Source organism: Dreissena polymorpha, chromosome 3, assembly GCF_020536995.1.
Source record: "Dreissena polymorpha isolate Duluth1 chromosome 3, UMN_Dpol_1.0, whole genome shotgun sequence".
NCBI classification, from domain to species: Eukaryota; Metazoa; Mollusca; class Bivalvia; order Myida; family Dreissenidae; genus Dreissena; species Dreissena polymorpha.
The window spans coordinates 119,371,079-119,394,166 of NC_068357.1; the positions used below are offsets into that span (position 1 = coordinate 119,371,079).

Genomic DNA, 23,088 nt, shown 5'->3' on the forward strand with positions numbered 1-23,088 from the left:
TGCCAAAAATCTTAATGAGTTCTATCAAATACTTAGGGTTCCACAATGTTTGTACATCTTTTATGCTTGAGTGTTCTTTATTCAAATTATCTGCTTTATAAGGGTGAAATGACAGATCAAAGTTTGAAACTATTTGTAATTTTGTTCTTAGGCCCTAATGCACTATTTTCTAAAGTAACTTATGTGTTACATACCGTAGGTTTCCACGTATAGCGCGCTCCCGTGTATACCGCGCAGGCTGTTTTTTAAATGCAAAAATGGAGAAAAAAAATATTTAAAGACAATTAAACCACTAAATCGGACCGAAAAAGGCCGCCATTTTACTATTGCACAATCCAATAATCTGGGGCATTGGAAAGCTTAATTAAGCATTCAAAAAAGGGAGCGTCATTATGACAAGGAGCATGGGTTGCATAGCACTATACTTTTCTTACAATTTTGTAAGTTTCTAGCAAAAGATTGTCCACGTGCATTTCGTGAAAAACGTGAGAAAATAAGAATTAGTGTACATCGTGTGATTTTTCCTCGGGAAAAGCATGGGCATTACCGGTAAATTTGAATGTCGCATGGGAGACAGAGATACAGTTGTTGAGGTACGCCACTGTTGAACGTTCAATATTATACACACAAAATGCAATTGCATATCTTCACGTTCTCAAGTGTCAATTAGTGTCTCAAATGTCAATTAGCGTCTTAACAAGTCGTGGCACATATTACTCAATAACATCTGCCAATTACGAAGTGCAAAATGACCCCCTTTCACACCTACCGTTACCCGCAAAAAAGACCTCGTTCACACCTACCCTTGCCTGCTCTCCGGACTGTCGACAACAATCCCTATCGGAATTCATCAATAAAGAAGTGTAAAAACACAAACAAAGAAATGTCCGCAAGTTTATTCAAACAAATTTATTTTCGACCAAAACTTCTTCTACCGCATTCATATCTACCAGTAGCGACTTCTTGTTGTTTCGACAACGGCCCCTCAGTCTGTACGATTATACTATACTTAAATTAAACCGCGCGTGTTTTTCATGTTTTCCTTTGATTCAAATACGCCGCTGTTAGTTAGCATAGTTTGTAAGTAAAACGATCAAATTAAATTATTATCACCTTTTCATTTCAATCGAAAATCTGCAGAAAGTTGTAACATCGACGACATAGAACTAATTATTTAATTATCACAGTTTATCGATAGTCAGCTTGGACGTAATTAATTTATTGTCACGCTTATTTTCATTTTTAATCTTATAATACGACATTTGCGACTGGCCGCTATTTTGCTTGCAGACGACCATTTTAACTGTGTATTCATAGCTCCACCCATTTTTACGTTTCATTCAACAACGTCATTTCATGTGTAAGCGAGCTCAGTTTTGATTGGCTAGCTACCATGTGCACTTCAATAACAATAAGGTCAAGCGATGTCTCGATACAGGTGCAGACCGGTTTTCGTTCACTGTTCAAATTGCGAATACTTTCATTGAAACAAAGAGAAAAATATAGAAAACCAGTTTCGGGTTAAAATGGCGGCTGTTTTCAATGAAATTTTACGAGATTTTAGCAATTTCGCAAATCGGATTTTTCGTGAGCCAAATTCTCAATATTTTCGCAAATGGCTCAAGTGGCGAACGACAGCGCGAGCCCTGATTATAGCGTGGTAGTTTTCTGGAAAAAAACACGGCGGCCATTTTTATTATTTACGATTACACAACATATTTTTTACCAATTTAGCAGCCAGGATAGCGTTGTATCAATGTATAGCGCACACCAGCTTTTTAATTTGAATTTTGGAGATAAAACACTGCGCGCTATACGTGGAAACCTACGGTACATGTACATGTTAATATACGAGTGCACAGCCTATACCAGTTTTGGGGCGTTACAAAATTTACAGCTCTGTATTTGTCAGTTTCAATTTACAATGTAATTATGTCCCATTATATTTGTTTTATTTATCACACAAAGATATGTATTTGAATATGCAACTGTCTATTTCCGACACTTGCAAATAAGCCTCACTGTACGAAATTATGGTTTTATGCACATGCCTAAAGTGTTGTCCCAGATTAGCCTGTGCAGTCTGCATCTGCTAATCAGAGATAAATGCAACCTGCAAAAAAATATGACATTTGATAGAATGGTTAGTACAATAGCTCCGATTGGTCCAGGTGTAGTGAAAAAAGTATAGTATTTGTGTTAATAGGATGATTCATACCCAACCACTGACCAGGTGATATTGCTTCAAGAGATATGATATATCTTCAAGCTGCAGATATCATACAGATTGATGTTGGAACAAGGTCATATCTCTTGTACCAGATACCTAGATTTGTTTTGATTCCGGATTTGTCATCATAATATGAGCTACGTTTTGGGAGAACTGTGCTAAATGAATGTACGTAAATTGTTGTTCAAGATTAGCAGTCTGTTCATGCTTATCAGGGACAACACTTTTCACTTTGAAGGACTTTTCTTTAAAGAAATCTTCTACTTAATTGAAAATAAAATTAACAAATATTATTTCAAATTCGCAAATTTTCGTTTTAGTTATGATATTTGTGAGGAAACAGTAATACTGAACATTTACCATGCTCTGAAATATCCATCATATGCATCTTTTGACGATTTAAAAACCTGTAAATGAAGCGTTGCAACGGGAAACGATTAAATAATTTGGAGAGTTTTGTTGTTGTCGTTAAATTATGCGACACTACGAGGATTACTTATATTAAGTAAAAAATACAACAATCATAGTATGAGCACAGATGGCCTAGCGGTCTAAGCGATAGACTTTTACTCCAGGGGTCAGTGGCTCGACCCAAGTTGATGTTTAATTTTGTTTCTTTCATTAATTGTAATCTTGATTTTTACTAGAGCTTTTCAGATCCAATGTTTACATTTATCAATATAAAGAATTTAATGATAAACTTCAATACATGCCAAAATTTGTGAAAAGGCCCCTTTAAAGGTAAGTCTCTTCTTATTACAAATTAAGTCCAGGCAGAATCATCATCATCACCAACAGCATTTTATTTAAGTTATTAAACGTTGATTAAGACCAAATATGGGATTTAGACATGTTGTATTTAACTGTTTTAGAGATTTACTATGACCGCCCCCACCCCCCTGGCACACACACACATAATTTGCTGACTAAATTACTAATGTTTCAATAATGCACCATGTCCATATACAACAAAACCTCATGTACTGCACATCCAATAGGGTGTTTGCAGTACCTTCAATTTCTGCTGAGAAGGTTTTTCAGTTTAAGAACTAACCTCTATGATTTTCAACATAAAATTGCTGTACACTTTATAACACAAAATTATTTTATTTATTGATAGTTTGTTAACATTGTATTGGGAAGCAACATTCTGCTAAAGATCTTGTTGGATGTGTTTTGGCATTTTTACTGATATTTATTACAAATCCCCAATAATCAAGTAGATATGCCCCAGTTGTAATGTTTATTTTCAATTTTATGATGTCCTGCGCTTGAGGTGGATTTATGTGAGGACCTGGAGTGCGTCCAAGCACGCCTACCTACTTTGCATACAAGACTTACATAATTTGGGACGAAATTTGAATTATAGCTGAAATTTCAAGCTATTTAGTTGTTCCCAAAAGACATGCCCCTGTGATGTCTATGATTCTAATATAGTTTCAGCCCCTGCTGTGACCTGGCACAGGGCATGTCAGAACTGAATCTGAGTTATGAAACCCAAGAGCATGTGCATTGAAGCACTTTGGAATATTGGAGATAGGCGGGAGATAATGCAAGGCTATAAATTACTGAATATGTTTAAACAATATTTAAAAATGCAATTTTTCAAGAATAACGCAGACAGGCTTATTAATTATTCATTCTAAATACATATAAAAAGTATATTGTAACAATTAATTTCATTAATTTCATCCTCTTCGCCTGTGGTCTCAAATGGCGTTTTGTAGCTAGTGGGTTTATCACAGGGTGGCTTGCCCTACGCCCAACCCTCCCCCTTTTTTTAGATGTGCTAAGGGCTGTCATTGACTTTTTTATGACTGGGAAAACAAAATGCCAAGGAATCAAGATCCAGTAAACCAAATTTATCAATAGGCTAGCTGTTAGTAATGTCTTAAGCCAGTGTATAGAATTAATATCATTGTTAAGTCTTTACAAAATTGAACTCTTTATAATTGATCAAACAGCATCTATACCCATTAATTTATTGGGACCAAAACAATTGTTCTGTACTACAAAGAAGACGTGGCATAACAAGTTACAAAGAGAAGCAAAATCTTCAGACATCAAAGTTAATGTAATTAAAACCCAATCAGTGCCCGTGAATATTATGTGTACAATAAATATGCCAGCAAGCTGTTGTGTTTAGTCAAGCGGACATATGCATCCCAGACGAAAATGCCATCAAACTTATTTGCCACCCTTGATATTGACTCTCAAACTTTTATGTATTTAAGTTAGGATTATCTGATGTAAGATACGCAAGTACTTACGAAAAAATGCAGTAGAAGAATTTTTTATTTTAGTGCTCAACGACTAACAAGTTATACTTATCAGTATAAGTACTCATCATGGTTACTTTTATTATACAAATTCAAATGGCTTTATTTTTATTCATTGATAAATTATAATTTATCCACACTGGGAAAACTGGGCTTAATACATGTGTGTGTGTAGTGTCTTCAAGATTAGAATGTACAGTCCGCGAAGGCTGATCGTGGACAGCACTTTCAGCTTTAATGGATTTTTTTTTTAAAGGAAATCTAGTCTGAACAAAAGTCCAGTCTCGGGGGTACATTACAATGCATTAAGTCTGGTTTTCCAAGAGAGTGGCTCAAACCAGTTATCAAAATATCAAGTCATGAGAGAGAGGAATGACTCAATGTCTGGAGAGTAACTGGCCATGTGGACACTTAAACCCTTTGCATGCTGGGAAATTTGTTGTCTGCTAAAATGTCGTCTGCTGAATTTATAAAATTAGCATTTTCTTCGATTTTTTTCAAAGAATACTATCAGAATAGCAAACAGTTTGGATCCTGATGAGAGGCCATGTTCTGTGGCGTCTCATCTGGATCCAAACTGTTTGCAAAGGCCTTCAAAATTCGTTTTTTTAACATGTTTTTATTCAGTATAAAAAGTCAATGAACTCTGCATTGTTGCTGAATATACAATGCACTTGAAAATATGCTGATTGAAATTAAAAACAAAAAAACATTTTAAGCATCAGTATCTGTTCTTTCTGAGCAAAAGTGGCATTTATTGTTAGTGAAGAAGATACATTTTCAAGAATAAACATCAGAATTATAAATGTTTTTAGAATGTGAGCATTTTATCCAGTAATCTCAAAGTACCAGTTTTTGGATAGAAATCCAATAGCATTATTATTTAGAAGTTTGCAATCCCTTGTTCCGTAATAAAAATCATTAACAAATATGCGGAGTAATTTATTTAAACAAACAGAAAATGCATTCTGAAACCCTTAATAGTCCTGCAATCATTTGTAATCAATAACTTATGTTTTAAAAAATCATTGGTTCATGCTACCAATTGTAAAATATTGCAACCAATCCCTGAATAATGTAAATATGCCATGATGTTGGAATAACATATATCCCGATCAGACTAGAATATAAATATACCCATTGTCTGTTATAAAAAAATAGTAACATAGGTTACAACTCAAATTTCTCACTTTTTTATGTCCCCCACTATAGTAGTGGGGGACATATTGTTTTTGCCCTGTCTGTTGGTCCGTTGGTCTGTTGGTCTGTTGGTCTGTTTGCGCCAACTTTAACATTTTGCAATAACCTATGCTATATTGAAGATAGCAACTTCATATTTGGCATGCATGTGTATCTCATGAAGCTGCACATTTTGAGTGGTGAAAGGTCAAGGTCATCCTTCAAGGTCAGAGGTCAAATATATGTGGCCCAAATCGCTTATTTTATAAATACTTTCGCAATATTGAAGATAGCAACTTGATAATTGGCATGCATGTGCATCTCATGGAGCTGCACATTTTGAGTGGTGAAAGGTCAAGGTAAAGGTCATCCTTCAAGGTCAGAGGTCAAATATATGTGGCCCAAATCGCTTATTTTATTATTACTTTTGCAATATTGAAGATAGCAACTTGATATTTGGCATGCATGTGTATCTCATGGAGCTGCACATTTTGAGTGGTGAAAGGTCAAGGTCAAGGTCATCCTTCAAGGTCAGAGGTCAAATATATGTGGCCAAAATCACTCATTTTATGAATACTTTTGCAATATTGAAGATAGCAACTTGATATTTGGCATGCATGTGTATCTCATGGAGCTGCACATTTTGAGTGGTGAAAGGTCAAGGTCAAGGTCATCCTTCAAGGTCAGAGGTCAAATATATGTGGCCCAAATCGCTTATTTTATAAATACTTTCGCAATATTGAAGATAGCAACTTGATAATTGGCATGCATGTGCATCTCATGGAGCTGCACATTTTGAGTGGTGAAAGGTCAAGGTCAAGGTCATCCTTCAAGGTCAGAGGTCAAATATATGTGGCCCAAATCGCTTATTTTATTATTACTTTTGCAATATTGAAGATAGCAACTTGATATTTGGCATGCATTTGTATCTCATAGAGCTGCACATTTTGAGTGGTGAAAGGTCATCCTTCAAGGTCAGAGGTCAAGGTCAAGGTCATCCTTCACAAGGTCAAGGTCATCCTTCAAGGTCAAACATCATATAGGGGGACATTGTGTTTCACAAACACATCTTGTTTAAACTTATTATAATTTGTAAATTATCAACTGGTAGGAGAGAAACATACATTTATGTTTGTTCTCTTTTTCTTCTGTTTGAATCACATTCTGAAGAAGTACATGTATTTGAACTTAAGTAAACTACTTTATAATTTTAACAAAGGAAATTAAAGCAAATTTTGTTGCAGAATTTTATTTTATTTTGTATACTGTCTTGCTATACCATTCGACCCTAACATATTGACTGATTATATTCATAAATGTAGCAATATTTGTATGTTTCTTATTGGCTTTTGTGGTCTTGTGCTTCATTTAAATAAAAAAGCCTGTGTGGTAAGAGTGGTACAATAGACTGATCCTGGAAAAGCACGAGTTTAGAAAAACCCACTAATCACCCCGGTACAAACATTGCTGGTCCGTTATATCAACCAATGATAGCTTCCTTTAGATAATAACGGTTGATACAGTGTGTGATTTTGAAAGGATTATAAATGGGTCATGTTTATTTGTACCAGCAGATTAGTGGGATTTCCAAAAAGTTGCTTTTTCCGGGATACATATATTGTGTAGTAAAATATAACACCCTGGTGTCTGTGATGTTAATCAAGATTAAAGGTAGGGGTAAATATTACTCTAAGAGGGATTTGCAGGACTGTTATACACTTAGAAGCATGATGATGATCATACATTGTTTAACCCCTAAGAAATGATCTACGTAAATTGATGTGGGGGCGCTGCGTAAAACAACAATCAGGTCTTGTGTTCGCGGCATAATACAACTAAATAAGGTAAACATGTTCGCCGCATAATACCAATACATGTAAATGAGACCAACGTGTTCACTGCATAAAACAACAATAAGGTCAATGTGTTTGCTGCATAATACAACTAAATCATGGCGATCCATCCCATGACAAAGAAATAAGTTTTTACAGTAATGTATGCAATTGATTTTGCGTTAATTTGCTGTTCTTGTTGATATCCGAGTTTTTCAAATGGCAGCGTTATATGTTCCCTTTGATATATTGCTCAAGAGCTAGAAGGTTACAACATTGCAGGGCATAGACCTCATTTTTGAAAGTTAATACATGTTTATTATCCAAAAACTGCTTCATTACATTTCTACTGTATTTATTGTTTTTAAAATAAAAAGAACAATTTTAAGCAATTATCTGATATGACTGTAAAGTGGTTTACTCTTTATCGTGTTTAATTTGGTTGTAGTTGTATGCATGAACTAGGATGTACATGATTGTAATACTTAGCTATCTATTCTCCACCGTCAACATTTAAGCATGCCCTTCCGTTTACCAAATCGGCCTGACGCTCCTCACCAGTGGTTATTTCCGTTGATCACAATAATAATAACAAGTGACAGCAAAATGTGTCTAGTACTAAAATTAATATATTTATGAGAAGACCAAAAATATTGTGTATGCCCCTGCATTGACAGATTTGGGAGGTACATATTGATTGACCCATCCTTCCATCTCTACACGGTGAACACAAATCTTTCTTACTTGCATGGATTTTGTACTTGAACACTACCAACACACCCATATCAACCTTACTGCACGTTGCTGTTGACGCTCACCTACTTTTGGTTTAGACTAATGCAGAGTCCAATCTCTTGTAGGCTGCAGAGTCCAATCTCTTGTAGGCTAAGAGCTTATATAGGCTGAGAGCTTGTATAAGCTTTATTGCTAAATAAATGTTGTTGTTGTTGTTTATCCCTTTACCACTTAGATACGTATTTTGACGCATTTTTATTCCCTCAGAAAGTTAAATTTAAATAAAGACCTATCTTACTAGATGCAAGTTAAAAAGGCTTCATTTCCAACCCTTATATACTGATTAGCAGCAAACAGCATACAACCTGAACAGCCTGCGAGTTACTAACAGGCTGTTCTGGTTTTATGCTGTTTTCACATAGCCATTTTTACATTGCTTTGCGTGGGAAAGAGTTAACTAAAATTGACGCATTCCATCTAACAACATTTTCGCTTTCTACAATGCTTAAACACTAGGATGGATATTTTGTATGAACACTCTCAATAAACTAAAATCACCTGCTTCATCTTGACTATATATGACATTGACCAAGTTTGGGACTTAAACTCAGAAGGTCTAAATTTTGGTTACACCAAATTTACCCATCTTTAGTTTCTCCTTGAAATTAACCTCATTTTGTACTTAGATTTTTCACTCTGGCCTAGTTCTTGGTTAATTATAACCCACCAAACAAAGTTGAGCTTGTCTGTCGGTCGGTCTGTCTGTCGGTCGGTCGGTCTGTCGCTCCGTATTAAGTGTCCGTTCTCTGATTAAAGTTGTATTCATCCGATCTTCACCAAACTTGGTCAGATGTTATATCTAGGTGATGTCTAGGTCAAGTTCGAATATGGGTCATGCCGGAACAAAAACTGGGGTCACGGGTTCACTTAGTGCGTTTTAAACATTGAGCATGGTGTACGCTCTCTAATTCAAGTATTTTTCATCTGATCTTCACCATACTTAGTCAGAAGTTGTATGTAGATGATGTGTAGTTCAAAGTTCAAACATGGGCAATGCTGGGTCAAAAACTAAGTCACGGGGTCACTTAGTGCGTTTTAAACATTGAGCATGGTGTCCGCTTTTTTTGTTAAGACAACATGCAAAATATTCTGTTTCAATGCGTCATGTGGGGGTATTCGTCACGTCTGTGACAAAGCTCTAGTTATAATTGTCATTATTCAAGCTCCTTGTATTGCCTTAAGTTTTATTTCAATTTGCTGTCCAGTCATTGTTTTTTGTCTGTCTGTTTGAGAGTAACCATCAATAATATATTGGATCTTGCATCAATTATGATTATGAAGAGCTTTGTTTCATGCAAGGGCATTGTATTTGGACAATTGCTAGGATATCCTATATACCAGACTTCATTTTTAATTTGACATTGACCTCAAACTTAACAAGCACTTCTTTGGCATCTAACTGTGATGCCACTGACCAAGTCAGATTAATTATTGTAACGTTTAATAACAAGCAATAATGAGGAGAGTGTGACAACCAATTGGGGAATTAGTCACCATCTATGAGAAACAAAACTCTCATTCAATACAGCAGTAAAACAAAATAATGCTCATTGCTTAATAAAATTCTTATTTCAGGTAGATTTTATTTTATCAGATCAGGCATATAGATCTTTAATAATTAAATGCAACCCAGGGCCCTCAATCCAATTTAGGGGAAGCGGGTCGCTACCCATAGCAGGGGGAATATTCGCGGCGTTTTCCTTATTGGGGGATTTTTAACTTACTCTCTAATTATTACATTTGTACATGTTTGCACTATATTCATTGCTTATTTCATAATTTAGTATGTGTGACAAGATTAAATGAAATTGAATTGAGATATAATAATCATGAGACATCTATCTATAAATTTATTTATTTATTTTTTTTAAGGGGGAATTTTTCCCTCCAAAAGGGGAAAAAAGTATACTTTTCAGGGGGGGAATGCAGCCGAATTTCGGCCGTGGATTTGACAGATTGAGGGCCCTGCAACCACTTCTGTCATATCAAAATAGAAGACTTAAAAGCCTGTAAACAGATGCTAAATACTAAGATTTTACAGTAAAACATTAATTTATTCTTTTGATTTAAGAACATGTGTACATTTTTTTAAATAAATAATAATTATAAATAATATTACAAAAAAAGGTTTTGTGGAGTTTTGTGGAGTTCGTCTGTGTTAAAAAAAAAGACAAGATAATAATTGACACAAATTGGTCTCAGCATGTTCAATAAATTATAACAGTATGTTTCTGAAAGAACATATAACACAGGCAAGTGTTATATGGTGTACAACAAATGTTGATTGTAAATGACAATATTTAATCTTCCCATCGTTTATATACATTATATAATATATTACATGTATTTTTCTGTTTGTGACAAAAAAAAGCATGATCATTGCTAATGATGAAGATGATGATGTAGATGATGATGATGATAATGATGATGATGATGATGATGATGATGATGATGATGATGGTGGTGGTGGTGGTGGTGATGATGATGGTGATGATGTTGAAGATGATGATGGTGGTGGTGGTGGTGGTGGTGATGATGATGGTGATGATGTTGAAGATGATGATGATGATGAGGAGGAAGAGGATGATGATGATCATGATGATGATGATCCTTCTGCTGCTGCTGCTGCTGCTGATGATGATGGCGATGGTGATGGTGGTGGTGGAGTCGATGATGACGATGATGATGATGATGATGATGATGATGATGATGATGTGATGATGATGATGTTGATGATGTTGATGATGATGATGGTGATGGTGATGGTGGTGATGGTGATGATGATGGTAATGATGATGATGATGATGATGATGATGATGATGATGATGATGATTGTCATGATGGTGATGGTGATGATGACGATTATTATGAAATTTATACAGATATTATGATTATTATTTGATACTGATAATGATGATTGTGATAATGATAATGATGATGAAGAAAATGATGATAATGCACTGACTCTTGTTACTCATATTTATTTTTATTTTTTTCTCAAAATCATGGCTTTAAGGTGCTGGGTAAATTTCTTTAGAAGTTTTTGATAAAACCTTGCAAAAACCACCTGCTAAGTTTTTTTAGTTTCATGCAGTTTTAGATAAATGCCACAGAACCATTTGCGCTCTTGTGTTCTTTCTTGTATACCTCCATGGCCAGTCAGGCTTTTGACTGGATTAAAACAATCAGGAATTGAGTTTAATGATGCTTACCATTGCTAATCTTAAATCATGACAAGTTGGTACTTTATTTTATTTTCACTGTTAACCAAAATAACCTATCTCATGTGAGCACATTGCATCCTATCAATGTTTGTGGTTCTGCTTGAAAAATAAAATTCTACAACACCAACATCTTTGATAAAAAAGTAACACTCTGGTCACAATGCACATGCTATATGTCTAGTCGTTAACATTTACTTATACAATTGACATTTTATCCAAAACTGTGTATTTTTTTTAAGGCTAGGGACCAAGTACTGACTGTACATTGATACTGATCTATACATCGTATCTTATAAGCTGTTTCTTATGAAAAGTTTGCTGTCTCATCATGTGTTTTAAAAGTCCAGCTTTAGACAGAACTTCACTTTCAACACCCTACCAGCTCACTTGAAAATATGTATAATAGGTGCGCAATATACATACTTATGAATCTTTATCATGACATGGCAGTGATGGGGAAAGATTTGTACTTAATATCATTCAACATGTATTTCTATGAAGTCAGTCAAGAGCCACTTTTTATTAACTGCTATTCCTAGAAATCCACTATTTAAGTACTCACAATCAACAAGGATGAATGTTGACCCTCTTGTTTTACTGAAGCTGTCTTATCCAGATGTTTTGGCCTAGATTTCTTACCATACTTGTATGCAGCAAGAAAATTGATGGCAGATATAATTGTGCTCATGTTCATATTCTTTGCACGTTTATGCTGTTTGCATCTGCCCTCAATGTCAACATTAGTGGATTTCACACAAACAATCTGCCTTCCATGTAAACAAAAGTAGATTTTACGCAAACATTTGACGATATCTGCAAGGCGCAGGATGTTAGTCCAAAATTAAAATTAAGGATGTTTGCGTAGCTATGAATATTTATAATATTTAAGTAATTGAACTATGGCCGTATACAGACGCATATACACTTCAACACCGTTATTTCGAAGTCGTCGGGACCGTTAAAAAAACTTCGGATTAACGATTATTCGAAATAAACATTTGACAGACGACTTCTTTGATCCTGAAAAAATACAACATTGTGGAATTCGCATGGTTGGGTCACAGTGTACATGTACTTTTAATAATTGTTTTACTTAAAAACGTAAACTAGTCAGATAGCAATTGATTTCTACTTGTAACAAACGGAGGAATAAAACGATTCTTTTTCTTCTTTTTATTTTTCTCTAATTACAGAACATATAAAATATAATGCATAGCGCATCATACATGTTAATACATATGAATACATTTTCGGAAATGAATTCACTTTTTTTTAAATAAGACGCGATGTCTTTCTGAACACCGGCGTTAGCAGCACTAAACTGGACGCGTGTAACATATTTCTCCAATTTGTCAAGGAAATTGATGAACTGGCTTCCGCCCGTGTTTTGCTCGCAGAACTGCCTTACGTCGTTGATGCATGTGATCACACGTTGATTAGATATCATGTTCATTCATGTGTTGTCGGCCTCGTCGTCGGCTTTTGATGACATTATAAAATTAACATGCTACGCGCAGGCGACAAAGGTGTAATTATCGGCTTTGACGCACAACGCGCAGACGACATAGGTGTGAAATTACGCTCAGTGTTTTGCAGTTTTGACTTCGGATTAAAGATTGATAATAAGGTGCGAATTATAGTGTTTGGACCGACATAAACACTTCGAATTAACGATTTCTTCGGTTAAACGAAGTTCGGATTAACAATGAAATTTTACATTGAACAAAGCAGAACTACAATCGGGACCCGAAAAATACTTTGAAATAACGGTGACTTCGGATTATCGGTGTTCGAAATAACGGTGTTGAAGTGTATATATATATTTGATATAAAGTGCTAATGCTGGAAGAAGGCTTACTTAATTATTTAAATAAATAATTTTATAAAATTTAATAAAATATTTAGTAAAATATTTATTGCAGGACCTTTGCCCCATCAGCATTCAATTATGGTTGTCAGGGACAGAAAAACATGAATAACTGAAAAAGGAACCATACTGCCATACTGCACTAGATAAAACATTCGCACAAAAGAGAAGGGGGGCCCGGGGCGCTACGAAAAAATAACATTAAAGATTGAGGTTATTTTCACTGATGTAAATGTGGAGTGGTATTTCACTGTTGTAAATATGGGGTAATATTTCACTGATGTAAATTTGGGGTGGTATGCAGGGTTCTCAATAACTTATGAGCCAAGTTACAGGACAAAATGTGAAACCAACAGGCCTTCTAGTGGTGGTCAACCAGGCACTTAAATTTGAGCATTTTTTGTGCATTTTATGAATTTTAGCTTTTTTAACTAACAAAAAATAAATGAAAAAGCTCTTTATTACTTTATTAAAATTTTCGATTTTAGATTGGGAATGGGGCAGAAATGGGGACCTACAGGAATGGGCGGAAAAGGCATGATCGTCTGTGAACCATGCACATTTTGCGCAACACTTCTAGTTTGAAACGTAACTTAATTAAAACTAACTTTCACAACAACAAAAACTTTGCATTTACGCAACAAATATGGGGTGGTGTTTCACTGATGTAAATATGGGGTGGTGTTTCACTGATGTAAATATGGGGTGGTGTTTCACTGATGTAAATATGGGGTGGTATTTCACTTATGTTAATATGGGGTGGTATTTCACTGATGTATATATTGGGTGGTGTTTCACTTATGTTAATATGGGGTGGTATTTTACTGATGTAAATATGGGGTGGTACTTCATTAGTGTAAATATCGGATGATAATTCACTGATGTACATGTAAATATGAGGTGGTATTTTACTGATGTGAATATGGGGCGGTATTTCACTGATGTATATTTGGGGTGGTATTTCATGGAATTATTCACAGAACAGTTTATTTATAATGATAGCGTTAAACTTAATGTCAAATAAAGAATGTGTGTTTTTGACCGAATAACTATAGTTTATATGGTGCAAAAATTAAGGGCCCAGAAGACAATTAACCAATCATATTTGTCCTGCTATGGTATCAGTGTTTTTTTTTTGTTCAAATTTGGGTCTGGTATGGGGGCCCATTCCATATTTTTCATTATAAAGTATTTGTTAGCATGAAATTTACAAGATTAATTACAAATTTTTAGTACATAAGACGTGATACTTCTCAAATCAAAGTGAACCAGCCCCATTCTCAAAATAGTGAACAAAAACACTGGGTATATTAAGGACAAACATCTTGTCGATTATAATTGTATTGACAGTTGTCTCATTTAAAGACATTGACTTGTAAAATGTATTTTTAGCAAGGCTGTTTTCGGAGAAAACCCAAGCTATTGTCATAGCCAGCTCGTCCGCCGTCCGACGTAGGCGTCGTGCTAAAACCTTAACATTGTCTCTAAAAGTGCTTCCACCTACAGCTTTGAAACTTCATATGTAGATGCACCTTGATGAGTTCTACACGCCACACCCATTTTTGGGTCACTAAGTCAAAGGTCAAGGTCACTGTGACCTTTAATATCAAATTTTAACATAGGCTCTAAAATCAAAGTGCTTCCATCTACAACTTTGAAACTTTATGTAGTTGCACCTTGATGAGTTCTACATGCCACACCCATTTTTGGGTCACTATGTCAAAGGTCAAGGTCATAGTGACCTCTAATATAAAACTTTAACAAAAACCTTAACATTGCCTCTAAAATCAAAGTGCTTCCACATACAACTTTGAAACTTGATATGTAGATACACCTTGATGAGTTCTACACGCCACACCCATTTTGGGTCACTAGGTCAAAGGTCAAGGTCACTGTGACCTCTAAAAAAAATTAAACAATTCTGACAAGCTTTCGCAGCCGAGCGTGGCATCCGTTATGCGGTGCTCTTGTTTAAAAATAGCAATACCATGACATTTACTGGTAATGAAACACTTAATTATTGAATATTTCAATCCCAAATTGAACAATTGGGTTGTTTACCTAGTTATTGCTGTTATTAATAAAAGGACTTTTTATTTCCGTGTCCGATATCAAAAATGTGTTTTCAACTTGTAGGTGGATCATGCTCAAACTTTCACAGCTGAGGGACATTAGTGTGCAAATATTCGTAAATACATGTAAAGACAACCAGTTGTGTCCGAATTATGGCCCATTGTATGATTTTCAATAATATATAAGCCCAAATATTTTGTGTACTCAATTTCTCCTTAAGTTTGCGCCAAATGTTTGTAAAAAACTTTCACAGCTTAATTTCTTTTTTGCTTTTGAAAAACCAAGATTAATACCACGTTTTTCAGTTTTTTTAGGTACGATAAACCTGATAACTGCGGCATCTGTGCCGAGAAAGACTCTTTATAAATTTGAATGACTTGTGTTAATTTCAATCTTGCGATTAATTTTGGAAAATGAATTGCGTCTAATATTATGCAATTGCAAACAACTTTAGTGCCTTCAGCGCTTTGATTTTTCTATGGACTATATAGGCCTTGAAAGTGTGTACTCAACTCCTCCTAAACTGCTGAGCCGATTTTGCTCACACTTTTATAGTAGAATGACCTTAATGTAAATATAATTATATAGAAAGGAATTTGTGCCATTTTAGCAGAATTTTGTCATTTTTTATTATTTTATGGGCCCACCGAGTGGGAGGCATTTAGCAATGTACAGTACACTCCACGCGTTTTCCCCAATTTCGCTCCATACTCCGCGGGTTTCGACCTGGAGGGAGATTAAGAAAATCCCGCTATACGCGGCGTTTGCATGATTTTGGACGCGGCGGTTAACGATCGGCAAAACTGATAAGCCGACGCGGCAGCCCTCGGCGTTGGCAACGCGGGGGAAACTCCGCGTTTTACGAGATAACTATCAATTTAATTTTGTTTGACTTCCTGATTTTCAAATAAAATTACATTTATTACAAGTACATACATGTACATGTAGTATAATATTTACAATTAAAAAAAACAACCAAGATAGATCGATCCCGACGTGGTTGTAGAAGTAGTTGTTGTTGTATAGAAAACTCGTTGATTTACGACACACAAAACGTCGTCTTTAAACTAATACTTACCAATTAATATAAACAAAGTTTGCAAAATTGTTTTTATTTTGATAATTTAATCCAAAGTTTTCATGTTAGCAGGTGATTTTCTATACTGAACATGTATACAAATGACCAAGGACCCTAAAAATCTCGCAAATCTGTGTTAATTGACAGTTTGACGTAATCAAAGAAAAGCCGCTTCCTGTCTTAAGGCATAACTTACTCAAGTAAACTCATTCAACGAATGCATAAGGAATGGTTTTTATTGTCGGAACAAAATCAATTCTCTGCTCGCTAATGCATTGATTTTCTCTTTGTTTGTAGGTTATTCCTTTGATTGCTAAAAGGTGGTAACTATTGAGTTGATAATTGCATTTAAGGATGTTCGATCGTTTCCACTTTACGGTAATTGATTCTCTATATCGTAAAAATTAAATACCTTTATATATTTTCACGGTTTCAAAAGATTAGGTTGAAATAAACGAGTGAAAATTCTAGTTTTACTGTTTTGATTATGCGCCTATAAATTTTCGACATTTACATATTTTCGAGATTTACTGCAATGAAACCAAGCGTTCGATTGCTTGACGTCACTTGTGATTGACATTGATCAAATGCTTGCTTACGCTGTAGATGTTATTTTCTGTGCAAATACAAGCGTCTATTGATAACGAAACGATAATGTCTCAACAATGAGAATCAGATACTTGGCTAATAATTTTCATTTAAAATGTCTAATTTGGATATAATTCGGAATACAAAACGAAACTTAAAAGTTTTTTTTAAACGTTCCAAAGAACAATATGGATTTCAATAGAAATACTATTTCCACCGACAATCAAGATTTCCGGTATGACCACTGTTATTTTGACGATTTTTCTATCGGATCGTCGGTAAGCGTGACCAAATGTGACAACAGCGATGCCAGTTGGAAAATTAGTAGACGTGTCGTTGAACTCGACACATTGGCCGAATCGCTTTCAGCATGCAGTTCTTGCCAAGTGCCCATTAATTTACTTAACACAGTAGGAAGCAGGGAATTCGGACAGGCATGTGTTTTGGAAATACAGTGTAGCAATTGTGGTGCCATCAATAATGTGGCTACTGGACGGAAACATGACAGAGTTTATGACATGAACACAAAGCTTGCATTAGGTAAGACTTTTTTTGTCTTTTTGGTACATTGGTGCATTATATCATGATTTATTGTCTAAATTACTTTTGAATACATTCAGATAGTTATCTCAAAGTACATGTTATTCCTGTGTAGTCTACATGCATACATTTTTTTAATATTGTACTTGCTATATTTTTCCTTCATATATTGTCTGATTAATCATTTACTGCCAGTAAACACAATTACAGTAGAATGTGAATGGTTCATTGGTTGTCCTTGGTTAAACATGTATATTTTAACCCTTTGCATGCTGGGAAATTTGTCATCTGCTAAAATGACGTCTGCTAAATTTCTAAAATGAGCATTTTCTTCGATTTTTTTCAAATCATACTATCAGAATAGCAAACAGTCTGGATCCTGATGAGACGCCACGTTCTGTGGCTTCTCATCTGGATCCAAACTGTTTGCACAGGCCTTCAAAATTCGGTTCCCGCACTGAAAGGGTTAAAGTGACATAAGTTTATTTTCTTCCTGGAGCCCTATTAATTAATACCGGTAATAACAATGAAATTTTGAAAGTTTACAAAACATAAATATCTCAATTCGTCTAATACGTATTGGTTTTGAAAATAAAGGGCTTAAATTAATTATTATTTGTGTGTATGTAGATCTCTAGGTCTTATAAAATTATGTAACTTTGGTAAATTATTGACATTATATCATATTATTTTATTCCGCATAAGCATATTCTAGCATTGTGGATTGTAAACTGTTCTGTCATTTACTGCAATCTGTTTCAGGTAAATCATAAACTGGGTGTTTCACCTGGGACTTTCACATCGAAACTGGCCCTTCCCCGTGACCTTCAGCACAAAAAAAGAAAGGCTATAGCTGTTGCTCGTGCAGCAAAACAGCGACGCATTTAGACTAAAAACTGGAACGGTATTTTTAATTGTGGGCATTTTATTTTTAGAACACAGTAATCTTCATGTGTATGCCCCAAATTGGCGACTTAGTTTTCGAACTGTCTGTGGGTCGGTCGGTCAGCCCGTCATACTTTTCGTGCCTGCTCTCTAATTCAAATAGTTTTCATCCGATCTTCACCAAACTTGGTCAGAAGCTAGACCAAGTTCGAACATGGCCATGTGGAATCCTGGGTTTCTTACAATTGTATGGATTATTTTTTATATTGTTACAAAGTTGAAATTTGGGGCATCCGTGTTGTGTGGACACATTTCTTGTTTGAGATTGTTTCAATAGATCCATCAATTATATAGATATGCAAAGTAGTAGGAACATTTAAAAGCATATGCTAATGTTTGTAAATTGGTTATTGTAAAAGCATTTATGTGCTGTGTAATCATTTCTTTAAATAAAAATCGGAGATAACCCATGAAGGTGCAAGCACATTTTCCAATTTGAAATTCTGTTTTCCTGTTCAGGCATTCAAAGGACAGTGCAAGAAGTACGAGCGGGACCAACATACAGTTCAAACATAGAGGACCAAGATGTTGAAGTTACAACTTTACCCCCACCTGTACCCAAGCCTGGTCCAGCAGGGCTAGACACTACTGGGAAGGAATTTGTTTTCTTTGATTTGGAAACAAGAGGGTTAGGTAAAGTTTATTTTTAACATATTCCTTATTCACAGTGTTGCACATACAGAAGTTTATCTTGGTCCAATTCAGGTATTTAGGTACTCTAAATCTTCAAAATTCAACTTCTATTAAAAAATATACATATTTACTTACATGTGTAACATAATTCAACTTGCTACTGCTGAGTAACTCAATGTGAGATATCGTGTGAATTGTTGGTCAATCTAGCCTATGATTGAATTGCAACAAGAGTTTTGTTCAGACTAATTTCTCATTTTGCTTTCATATAATAAATCATTCTTAATCTGTATTGATAAAATGATAGTAAATACCACTTTGATGATGCAATGTTACATTACCCACAACTGGCTATAGTATATTATTGTGCATCATTTAAGAATTTAAACACTCTTCTCTTCGCTTCTTAGATTTATAAATAAATAAGATGCCAAAAACTTACTTTGATATATCCATGAATCGAAGAAAAGAGTGTTTCAATTTTCATAATAACAGTTATTATGCCCCCCTCGGAAGAGAGAGTTAGTATTGTTTTGCTGGATAATGGTCTGTCGGTAGATCATTTAGTTTCCGATAAATAACTTTCTCACGGATTGGCTTTTTACTTTCCAAGTGCATAGGGATTGGACAGTATATAACACCTATTTAAATTATGGTCACTTGGTCAAAGGTCAAGGTCACAATAAGTGTGAAAATTGTTTCCGATCAATAACCTTTCAACTGAAAAACTCTCTTAAACCACAATGCATAGAGAATGGATGTAAAGGAACCTCTTCTACGATTGTTCAAATTAAGCTTCAAAATAAGTCCTGTCCTGGGGAGGGGGGCAATGTTTTTCCCTTTTATGCTTATTGTAAACACTGCAAAAGTATTTTAAGAAGTTTACATTGTACTTGGGCGAGCGACCCAAGGCTCTCTGATTAATGGAGCTAAAATGGATTTTGTGCAATTTCTATGTAAAGTTTTTGTTTTGTTTTTTCAGAGCGTACTTCTCACATAATTCAGATAGCTGCAGTGCATTCAACTGGTCAGTTTTCAACATATGTGATGCCTGAGAAGAAGATGTCATTGAAAGCGTCAGAAATAACTGGAGTGACAGTTGTTGGCGACTCTATGCTTGTCAACGGACATACAGTAACAGCTGTCCTCATCGAATCTGCATTAACAAGTTTTATAACATTTTAACAGAAATTTTCACCAGTTATTTTAGTTGGGCATAATATAGAGTGTATTTGATTGTAAAGTGTTGCTCCATGCTGTCCATACTTGTGGAAAAATGTTTGAGTTTCAGCAAAATATTTGTGGCTTTTAAGATACTTAAAAATGTTAAAGGAAATATTACCAAATATGAAATCATATAAGCGGGAACATTTAGTTAAAGACGTCATTGGTGAATTATACATGGCACATGGCGCTCTACAGGATGTTTTAGCTTTACAAAAGTTAGTGAACTCTGTTCCTCTTGACCAAAATACTGTAAACAAATATTCATTCAGCTATGACCGAGCAGTATTAGCATACAATGTGTAACTAAATGTTGCTTCCAACATCAAATCTTTGCAAACCATGATTGATACAAAAGTTATAAGTCAAGGTGTTACAAGGAAAGTTGCAGGAAGTGGATTGCAACTTAAACATTTGAGTATTGAATCAAAAAGAAACGGACTGAGTGGTTTGAGGAGCCCCCTGTCAGAGGTTACAAACGGACAAATCAGAGTAACAAAATCAGAGAAAATAACATGTGCAATAGCGAGTTATGTGTTGCCTGACATCTAACCAATTGTAATTTGCATCTTGTATATAGATTAGCTATGAAATCTAATAGCTGTTACATAATTGTTTTTCCTTCTCGATGACAAACATAGTTGTGATTCTTATGTCAGTTGTATTTCTCATGTTTCACCTAAGTTGTAAGATATTTTTGGCAGTGCATTAAACCACAGATGGTGTGTGAAACATAATTTCCCCGCTTATTGTATTCTATGTTGTTTTAAGCTCCACTGGCCAAAGGCCAGCAGGGCTTATGTCATGATCCTGTGTCCGTTGTGGGTGCGTGCGTTAACATTTCCTTTAAACATCTTCTCCTAAACTACTGGTCCAATTCTGATGAAATTTCTTGAGGAATGTTTCTGGGAAGAACCTCTTTCAATTTTGTTCAAATTATGCCCCTGGGGTCAAATTTGACCCAGCCCCGGGGGTCACAAAATTGAACATATGCTTATATAGGGTCTATTTTGTGAAAACTTTACAAATATTCTCGTCCATAACCATTGGACATAGGGCTACCAAATTTGGTATGTAGTGGCATCTTATACTTTTCAAATTATGCCCCTGGGGTCAAGTTTGATCCTGCCCTGAGGGTCACAAAATTGAACATATGCTTATATAAGGCCTTTTTGTGAAAACTTAAAAAATCTTCTTGTTCATAACAGTATGGCATAGGGCTACCAAATTTGGTATTTAGTGACATGTAATAGTTCTCTACCGAGTTTGTTCAAATTATGCCCCTTGAGTCAAATTTGAAACTGCCCCGGGGGTCACACAACTGAACATATGCTTATAATTAAAGTGATTATTTTGTGAAAACTTTAAAATACTCTTGTCCATATCCATTGGGCCTAGGGCTACCAAATTTCGTATGTAGTGACATCTAATAAACCTCTACCAACTTTGTTCAAATAATGCCTCTGGGGTCAACTTTGACCCTGCCGCGGGGGGTCACGAAATTTAAAAACGCTTATAAAGCGCCTATTTTGTGAAATCTTTAAAAATCTTGTCGAAAACCATTCGGAATACGGCTACCAAATTTGGTATGCAGGAACATCTTATAGTCTTCTTCTAAGTTTGTTCAAATTATGCCCTTTGGGTCAAATTTGACCCTGACCCGCGGGTCACAAAATTGAACATTATATACGCTTATATTTTGCTTATTTTGTGAAAACTCTAAAATACTCTTGTCCTTAACTCTAGGACTTAGGGCTACCACATTTTGTATGTAGTGAGATATAGTAGTCCTCTACAAAGTTTGCTCAAATAATGTCCCTGGGGTTAAATTTGACCCAGCCCAGGTGGTCACAAAAGTGTACATGTGCTTAAATAGGGCCTATATTTAAGTATTTGCACATGCGTAGAATATTTGTTTCAGCCTTTTTTTCAGCAGTGGAGCGATACAGGGCCATCATGGCCCTGTTGTCTTTAGATAAACATCTCACAGTTCTAAAATAATAATTTTGAAATAATACATATGTTCAATTTACAACCCACAACATGGGTAACAGGTGGGTGGGGTAATTTAAGATGTTTTTTGAATATCACCATTGTTTTTTTCATTTGTTACATCTGAAATATTTTCATAACAATGTACATTAGGGCTGCAACAATATACCGGTATATCGGTATATATCGCAATACGTAATCCGCATATTGTATTGCGATATGATTTTCATCATACCGGTACGAAAATTTTACAAAAATTCACTCACATTTCTTCCAGAAAAGCCATCCGAAATAATGATAAAAAGGTAAACAAAACAACGCAGTGTAAATTATTTTTTACGTAAAAATAGCATTCTAAAAAGTGTATTATACGGAGAAGCGTTGTTACATCCATGGGAGCATTCATTCGATGCTTTTGAACAGATTATCGTTGAATTAATTGCGCACAGCTGTAAATGTTTCGTTCGATTCTGATTTGAGCATTATTTGTAATCCGAATTTCGGAAACACGCTTCCAAATTTGAATGCTAACGCGACAATAAAAAATTATAGCGTCAAATTAAAAGTGCTTTATCCTTTGTCTCAATAAAAAGCGCGCGAAAATTATAC

General features: G+C 35.2%; 1 protein-coding gene and 1 long non-coding RNA gene across 5 annotated transcripts in view; one reads left to right on the forward strand and one right to left on the reverse strand.

Moving 5' to 3' along the window:
* LOC127871207 (uncharacterized) overlaps positions 1-23,088 on the forward strand; it is a 617,936-nt gene that overhangs the window by 136,593 nt on the left and 458,255 nt on the right. The gene's annotated exons all lie outside the window — the stretch shown is intronic.
* The window catches only part of LOC127871217 (uncharacterized), a 229,608-nt gene that overhangs the window by 35,809 nt on the left and 170,711 nt on the right, over positions 1-23,088 (reverse strand). The window lies entirely within an intron of this gene.